Consider the following 10,107-nt stretch of genomic DNA (forward strand, 5'->3'; position numbering starts at 1 on the left):
TTGGATATAATTCTGGGAACAAACCTGAACTAAGTAACAGAGTAACCATCTTATATTTTGACTGATATACTATGATTTATAGTATTGTCAGAGAATTCCATGCATGCCTCACTTTAAGACCACACCTACCACCAGAGTGCCCGCTTCCCTCCACCAATGTCCCACTTCCATACCCTCTTTTCATTCCTCTACCATCACTCCAAGTAAGCTCAGTTCTGTAGACCAAGATTCCAGTTTCATTGCTGCCAGTCATTTGTTATTCCCTTATTGTATTTTCTCTTCCCTTCCCTTTCCTTCCCTTCCCTTCCCTTCCCTTCCCTTCCCTTTCCTTTTCTGTCTTTTCCTTTCCTGTCCTTTCCTTTCCATTTGTTTTTGGGCCACACTCTGTGGCACTTGTGGTCACTCCTGGATCTACACTCAGAAATCACTCATGACAGGTTCGGGGGACCATATGCAACGTCGGGGATCGAACTGTGGTCCGTCCTAGGTCAGCGAGTGCAAGGCAAACACAGTATGATGACACCTGTTACCAAGTCTTAACTAGAGATAATAGTGCTGCAGTGAACATAGGAATACACATGTACTTTTAAAATTGTGTTTTTGGGCCCTTGGAGGTAGATGCCAAGAAGTGGAATTGCTGGGTAGCAAGAAAGCTCAATTCTTAAATTTTGATAGCAACATTATTGTTTTCCAAAGAAGTTGAACCAGTTGACATTACCACCAACTAATACTCTTCTTAATGGTTTTATTTAAAATATTTTAGCACAAATTATTGACATTTATTTAAGTATAAGGAAATTCCTGAAGGCACATGCTTTCTACATATTAGGTTTTATATTCATTTATTTATTCCTATATTTTTGAAATGTTAGGAACCAACTCTAAGAGCAACACATAGAAAGCAGACATATATTCTACCATTGATTTACTTCTCTAACCCTTTTTTTTTTTTGTTTTTTGGGCCACACCCGGCGATGCTCAGGGGTTACTCCTGGCTGTCTGCTCAGAAATAGCTCCTGGCAGGCACGGGGGACAATATGGGACACCGGGATTCAAACCAACCACCTTTGGTCCTGGACCGGCTGTTTGCAAGACAAACGCCGCTGTGCTATCTCACCAGGCCCTCTAACCCTTTTTTATACAGCAAATTTTCCTTGTGTTTTTTAGCCTCTATTTATGCAACTTACTTATTAAAGAGTATCACAGTATTTTGTAGTATATATGCCACTTGCATATTGGATGCTGTGACCCTGGGACCAATTAACATTCCAGATTATTTAAGAGAGATTTTCCAACTTTCAATTTTGTTAAATAAACACTAACACTTTACAAAATTGACTGCAAATAAACATAATTATTAAATCAAAATCATTTGAAAACATAAATGTCTATGTGGCAATTTTAGAAGAATAAAAACATAATTATTTTTCCTTTCATTATTATATAATATTAATGCAGAAAATACTATTTTTATATTAGTGATTTATTTTTATTTATTTTTAAAAAGAAATTATTTTCTATGTGAATAAAAACTAATTTTTACTATATCACTTTTTTTTTTTTTGGTTTTTTGGACCACACCCGTTTGATGCTCAGGGGTTACTCCTGGCTAAGCGCTCAGAAATTGCCCCTGGTGTGGGGGGATCATATAGGACTCCGGGAGATTGAACCGCGGTCGCGATCTTTCCTTGGCTAGCGCTTGCAAGGCAGACACTTTACCTCTAGCGCCTCCTCGCCGGCCCCATTATGTCACTTTCAATTACATTCACTGTGCTAAATTTTAAGCTGGAAAATAGCACTGATATTTATTGTATGTTTTGAGCCTCGCTGTACTTATCTGTTACTCTATGGGGTTCTGAGTAAAAAAGATGAAATGTTTTGGTTTCTTGTTAGTGGGTGCTGGGGAGTGGTACAGCCAATATGAGATAGATCTAAAACATTTAAGGTAAAACATACATTTAAGTTTCAAACAGATTAAACATCTTCTCCTAACAAGGGGACTGACTATAATTCTAGACATGATATGATATGCCAACATGACTGAGTGTGAGGTGATAATACTTACAATAAGGATTAAGTTTTAAACTAACACCTCAGAAAACAGAAACCAAAGTAGTCTTAGCATTGCTTATTTACTTGGATGAACCTCTGTAGGAATGTAGGAATGACTTTAGAGCCAATTTATCTGAGCTAAAATATTTATAAAGGATTATTTTAAACTCAGTGACTGAAAAAATAATGTGAGACACGTGACTCAATAAACAAAGGGGTGTGATCCTAAATATCCTTAATCCCTCAAGCCATAGTTTATTTCAGTAGAATGGATCATACTACCTTTAAGAGATAGTTGAAGAACTGTCTGCTTTCTTTATTTTTTATTTTTATGTTTTTTTTGGGGTCACACCCGCAGTGCTCAGGAGTTTACTCCTGGCTCCATGCTCAGATATCGCTCCTGAAAGGCTCGGGGGACCATATAGGTACACCGGGATTTCGAACCATTGACCTTCTATATGAAAGGGCAAAAGCCTTAACTCCATGCTATCTCTCTGTCCTGTCTGCTCTCTTTAATGGTGAAACTCTGTACTATTTTGTTGTTCTTAATTCTGGTTAGCATTTTATGTATATGAGTTGAAATTCATCTTGACTGAATTTCAAGTCAAGCTCAAGTCTTAAAATCTTGAAGTCAAGTTCATCATTAGCTATCAATTAATTCAAGGTTGTTTTTATTTATTATTACTTTTTTTTGGTGTACACCTAGCAGTACTTGCAGTTTATCCTGGCTCTGGGCCTATGTGTGGTACCAGGATTAGGACCTGGGTCAGCCATGTACAAAGCAAGCACCCTACCTCTGTACTATATTTTCAGTCCAAAATTGTTTTTGAAAAGCAATTCTTTTGATTGCCATTCTTTTTATTCCTTTCAATTTTTTGGATAGTTGCTTCTTTTCCATTCAACTCAAGTGTTGGGTTGACAGTTAAATATTTTTCCTCTAATTTATTTTAATAAACTTTAATTACAATCTAAACTAATAACACTCAAGTGGTTATGTCAATTGAAAATATTTGAAAACCTTGAAAAAGTAAATTTCTTGTATCCAACACCCACATAGTCTATTTCGGTATGTTTGAATTTGTTATTCTGCAGGTTCTGCATCTTTAACAATTACTTTTGGGTGTTTAATCTTAGGTAAACCAAAGATTACACTCAGGGAAACACTGATCAATAGATGACTTTTAATCAGAGTTCAACTTTATTCATATATTCTCCACTTGGTGCTCAAAATTTATTATTTGCAAAGCTGAATATCTTGTCAAATTATCTTATCAAACTCATATATCTCTGCCTTATCAGATCCATTTTGGAAAAACTCTTAAAATCACATTTGGTACACTCTTTTTGTTTGCCTGTTTTGGGGCCACACCAAGTGATGCTCAGGGTTTAATCCTGTCTCTGTACTCAAGAAATACTCGTCGTCAGTTAGGGGGACCATATAGGATTCTGGGTACTAAACACAGGTTGACAGTGTGCAAGGCAAAAGCCCTACTAACCTACTCTGACCCAGTGGCACCACTTTTGTCTAACTGAACACCAAAATCATTCTTTCTATATTTGTAGGTATAGCTTGTTTTACTACCACTCATAATTTTTCTTTATCAGCTTGGCATTTCATCTAAGATATAACCCTATATCTTTAAAAAGTCTAACAAAAAACTGTATGATCTGTGTCCTAACCCCATTTAAGTTTCTGTTTAAATAGTATTTCCTCAGAAAAGCACACCATACACTTATAAGTTGTTCTCTCAATTTGGATGCTTATGTTAGAGAAACACTATTTAATAAAAATTAGATCATATTTTTAAAATGTTAATTACTACTGCTCTCATTTGCGGTCCAGAAGTGATTTCCAACAATGCACAAACAGGCAAAATTTTTTGTTGGTATTGATAGAAAATAAATGAGTTATATAAAAATTGCTTTAATTCATCTTAATTAACCAATGACTTTAAGCTTTTCCCCTTTGTAATGCACTTACTGTAATAGGAAATAGGTAGTTGGTCCTTTACCAAATTTTTAGTGTCTTAATAAACATGTGAGTACAGTTCAGTTCTTCCTATTTGACTTCTTCGTGTCTCATATAGCTTCATACAAATTAGGCACTCAAAGAAATTTTGCTTGTTATAAGTAGTTTATATTTATTTTGTCAAAATGTATAAAGTGAAAAATAGTATGAGAGCATTCTTGTTTTGTTTTTTTGGATCACACATGGCAGTTCTCAAAGTTTACTCCTGATTCTATTCCTAGCACACACCTTTTCAAATAAATATTACCACACTACACTACTAAAGTTCATTGGACTTCTTTGCCCTTTTGCTTCTATCACTTTCCTTCTGAAACTTAGTAAGTTCTGAGATCAGAAACCAAAAGTTTATTGGATTTGATTTTGTTTACCCCTTAAAAAACTGACAATTTTTCAAATGAATGAAGGTAAATGTTGCAAGGAATGAACTAATCTGTAATTTCCTTCTTGTTAGAATGTTTGCATCATCATTAGGTAACTTGCTCGAACATATATGATCCTATACACATAGACTGATTTGCCTAAGTATAGCACAGTTATAATGTTGTTGCCACTCATCTAGCATGTAGAAAAACAGTAGAAAAACATCCTGGCCAAATGGAAGAGTGTTAAGCATGAACTTAGTTTTGTTTCACATCTTAGATTTGGTAGAAGTATATGTAACTGTTATTCTTTTTGGGAAAAGTGGATCTTACCCAACAGTGCTCAAGGCTTAGATCTGGCTTATTGCTCAATGATCACTTATAACAGTGTTCAGATAACCATATTTAGTCCTAGGGATCAAAACTGAATTGGCTGTGTGAAAGGCAGACCTATCTACTGAATTAACTCTTTGCTCCCTGACTCTGATATGAAAATTTTTTTATTGAAACCATTATGGTTTATAAAGTCCTTCATAGTTGAATTTTAGATATACAGTGGGTCAGGGCCATTTTCACCACTAGTGTTGATCTCCCTCCACCAATGATCCCAGAGTGCATCCTATACCACCACTCTTTGTCCCCTGGCTTGTCAATCTAACAAGCCCATTTAAGTTTAGATTGTTAAAGTTTAAGTCTCTTGATTCTAATGCCATTGTCTTTGGCTTGGTATTTAGTTCTGTCCTTATTTTTTTTTTCTCGACCAATGAATTTGAGACTACTTGGCCCCTGCCCCCCCCCCACCTTTCTTGTTCTCCCTTCTTCTTAGTTGTATAGAAAAATTCAGAAATTTGTAGCAAACAAAGTAATCGTGTCCCAAGGTTCTATGAAAAAAGATGCTGACCCTGATTTTTGTGGCACAATTTTAACTTAAATGAGCTTTGTGAGTGAAAAGTCATTTAGCTAATTTCTTTTAAGGAATTACCTTTGCTCTACTGAGTTAAAATTTTAAGCAAGTTTTCAAAAGCTAAATTATCAATTTATTGACTAGAAATGTAGCAACAAACAGTTTTGCAATTAAAGCCACCTGCCTCTCCCCTACTTTTCTGTTTGGTTAGTTAGGAGATATGTGATCCGAGTGGATTGGACTTGTCTTCATAGTTAATCATATTATGAACAGATAAAAGAGAAGAAAATAGACATATGATATATTATAGTGGGAAGAGTCTTGCTAAAACTTGTCTGTTAAAGCTGTGTTATACTCATTATCTTGTCTTTTCTTAAGCTGCATTCTAAAACCTAGTTTGTAAGTCATCTCAAACTATATCTTATGAATTTCATGTAATCCAGTGGACACTGATTTTTTAGTATACTTCAGGACATTTGAAACACTATTAAGATTTGTAATAATAATTTTTCTTATTATAATAACTACTCAGTTTTTCTGAAGTCTGTGGTATATTTTTAAGAGAATGAGCAATCAAAGTAGAAAAAGAAAACAACAGAAAACCTTTAAAATATTCAAGAAAGAGGCCAGAGCAATAGCTTTGCATGAGGATAACCTAGATCGATCCTCAAGACCCCATATAGTCCCCTGAGTACCACTATCAGTGATTCCTGAATGCAGAGTCAGAAAAACATCTGAGCATTTCTGGATGTGGCCCCAAAACTAAATAACTAAAAAACAAACAAAAAATAACTAATAAACTAATAAGCAAAAAAATTAACTTTAAAAATTCCTATTCAAGAAAGAATAATGTTTAAAATGTCAGGAAGTTTATATATAAAAGCAATAAACCAATCCTAAAATATATCCTCAAAAAAGTATCATACTGTGGCATGAGATTTGCCTAAAATTACTTAAAATATATTATGCACGTCCTTTCCCCTTTTTTATACCTCTTTTTTTTTTTTTTTGGCTTTTTTTGGGGGCGGGGGCACACAAGAAGATGCTCAGGGCTTACTCTTGGTCTTTGTTCACCAATCTCTTCTGGCACATTTAGGGGACCATATGGTGTGCTAGGAATCAAACTAGTGACTAGTTTGATATAATCTCGCCACTTTGTGACTCTGGTCCATTCTGAAGAAATTTTGATGCACTGTATATTCAGAATTGATGGAGAAGTTGGAAAATAGAAACGTTTGTAAAATTTCCCTATGGTATTTCAATATGCTTCTTCCCTTCTCATAGAAAATTCTGTTCTTTATTGAGGTTACTAGAAGGCATAGTTTCCTAGTGATTAGTATGTAATTGATAAATGAGGACAAATTGTTATTTTGTAAACTTTAGCAATATAGAATGGCAAATCTCAAATTTATTCTATTTTGGGGAATTGTGTGGGACCACACCCAGCAGAGTTCAGGATTTATTTCTGGTTTTATGCTCAGGGATAATTCCTTGCAGTGCTCAGGGGATCATGAGGCATATTGGTAATTGAATATAGCTTAGTGGCATGCAAGGCAAACCACTACCTGCTGTACTATTGCTCTGACTACACAAGTTTATTTTAATAATTGCTAACCAACTAACTAATGAACAAAGTTTTTTGAAATTTTTGTATACAGACACAGACACATACATTTATAAGTTAATATAAATGGAAAAATTATCAATAGTAGGTGCAATCTGTATATGAAATAAAAATATTTAAGTTTTCTGTAGGAAACAAGGTTCCAAAGAAATATTCATTGTAAGTGAAATTCACTTCTGAGCAAGTGATTTATATATATTGCAAGCATTGATCAATTGTGAAATTAGATGGATTCAAAAATTTCTAAAATTACAGGTCTGGGGGCCAGAGCAGTGGTGCTAGAAGTAAGGCGTCTACCTTGCAAGCACTAGCCTAGGACGGAACGCAGTTCGATCCCCAGGCTTCCCATTTGGTCCCCCAGGCCAGGAGCAATTTCTGAGCATATAGCCAGGAATAACTCCTGAGCATCACCGGGTGTGGCCAAGAAACCAAACTAACTAACTAACTAAATAAATAAAATAAAACTACAGGTCTCATTTTTTGTTTGAAAGTTCATATGTCTTTTATATTCCTTTAAATAATATTTGGTCTATATTTAGCAGTTTGTGTGTACAAATTTTGGGAACTAGAGACATATCTGCAATTTAAAAAATGTTTTAGAAAAATGTAGTTTTAATTATACTCTACCAAAATGATATCATTGTTATGAAAATATTAGTAATAAGGGGAAATATAATATAATTCATAGCCTAATTTAATTAACAAATATTAATGTTTTAGATTACTCATTAGACTTTTAACTATATGTTGTTTTATAAGTCAGAACATGAGTAAATGCAATTTTGTGGTTTATTTTTCATTCAAGTAGAACAGAGTACAAAATTACTTTAGATTCTAGCCTGTTTTAATGAATTAATTTCACTAATAAAGGTCTCATAAATTGTTTTCAGTTATCCTATTTATAATTTAAAACGTTTACTTTAATTTTTAAGTTATGTATTAATATAATTGTACAGTATTTTGATTATTTGAGTTTTCATTTGTTTGGAGAGTTAAGTAAATGTGCCTACATTTAGTGAAAACATTTTCAGTCAACAATTTATGAAAAGGCTTATAAGTATCACATTTGTAAATTAATGTTTAAATAAAATTATCAGCATATATGTAATTTATGGCTGCACATACAACATTGAATTCCATAATGACTTTGAGATTATACCACTGACATCTAGAGTATTTCATAATTTAATTTTATGTGAAAGCATAGTATATAATTATGAACAAAGACAAATATGATTTAACATATTATTAAAAGAATTTACTTGAAAATCATGATATCATGACTATGTAGAGGTAGATTTAGACTTCATTATTTTAAAGAGGACACTCTTGTCCATTATGAAAAAAGCCAGAATTTACACTGTGGTATAAATTAAAATTCTTTAGATTCTCAACTATTTTTGCAAGGATAATTATGAGAAACAAAAATATTTTTTTAATTTAAACATATGCTATTGTAAGGCTGTTATCCAATTTTATAGGCTGTTCACTCAAGCAGATAAGCTTTAATTCATTGTTTAAACACTCATTGTTTAAACATCAGCATCAAATCAAAACAGTATCTAGAATAAGCAAATATCTAGCATTCTATGAAATTTCCAGAAAAGTAATAGATCGTTAGACACAGATAAAGCTAGTTTCTCTATACTTTTAATATAGTATTAGATATAAAAAGAAGTTACAGAAGCAGAAATTGACCTTACCTATACATTTTATTTCTCAATAGCGAAGAGATTCCTTTTTCTGCCTATCCAATTGCTCCGAGATTTTCACTCAAATGAATGTCATGTATTAAGTGTGGCCTATGAATAACTGGAGACAAAGGAGGAAATCCCACACAATTTAAACCTAACTTGTTAAGCAAGTCTGAAGGAATCAACTTGAACATACAATATGACTCGTAGAAGGAAATCAGAAACAGAAATTATTAAAAAATACTAAGAATTTTATTCTGATACATTTTTATTAAATAGGAAAACATGTGGGTGGTGTTTTATGAAATTTTATAATTACTCCACTATGCCATAGGATTATTGTTTTCTTTTTTTTAAAGATGATGTGACATCCTTGTCTGTGTTATATAGCCAAACACCTATTTTTTTTTTTTTTTTTTAGTTTTGTTTCATTTTGGCCACTCTGAGTGGTGTTTAGGGTTTACTCCAAACTCTTTACTCAGGGCTAACTCTTGGAGGCTCTGAGATCATATGAAGTCTTGGGGTATTAAATTCTGGTCATCTGTCAGTGTCTGTCCTACTGTACTCTCTGTCCAATCCCAGGCATATATTATCTTTATGTAAACAATAGGAATAGGAATGAGAGTCTCCTATTATGTTTACTTATACATTTTCATCAGATCTTATATTTCTCTAGTATTTGCACATTTTTTTCTTAGTAAAAATAAGGAAATAAAAACTTCAACTGAAACTAAACAATTTAAGGATAATTACATTTAAGGACTGGAGAAATAGATGTGGTTTAAGACTTGCCTTGCATGAAACTGACACAGACTTAATACCCAGCGTGCATATGGTTCCTGTACCCCTCCAGGATTAATCCCTGAGCACAGAGCCAGGAGTAAGTACTAGTAATGCCAAACGCAGCATTCCTCTCAAAAATAATCCAAGAAATGAAGATTTATCATAAAATGTAACTTTTTTATATTTAACTGTTATATTTAACTGTTTTCTATATTTAATGGTATTTTTATAACATAGTAAGATAATATTAGCATTTTTGTAGCATTACATATTATGTATAATAAATTACTTATGAATATAACTCACTATATTATAACTTAAAATTTGTGTTTATAGTATCTTTTAACATTTTATGGTTGCATTTTATTTATTTATTTATTCATTTTTAAATATCTTTATTTAAGCACCATGATTACAAACGTGTTTTGATTGTATTTTAGTTATAAAAAAAGAACACCCCCCTTCACCAGTGCAACATCCCCACCACTAATGCCACCCAACTTCCCCCTACTCCACTCCTTGCCTGTGTTATGGTTGCATTTTAAAGATAGGAAAATTATACTGAAATATTGGGGGAGGGTTGTTTTTGGACACACCTAGTGGTGCTCAGGGGTTACTCCTGGTTCTCTGCTAAGAAATCACTCTTGGTAGGCTCAAGGGAC

The sequence above is a fragment of the Suncus etruscus genome, chromosome 16 (genome assembly GCF_024139225.1).
Source record: "Suncus etruscus isolate mSunEtr1 chromosome 16, mSunEtr1.pri.cur, whole genome shotgun sequence".
Lineage (NCBI taxonomy): Eukaryota > Metazoa > Chordata > Mammalia > Eulipotyphla > Soricidae > Suncus > Suncus etruscus.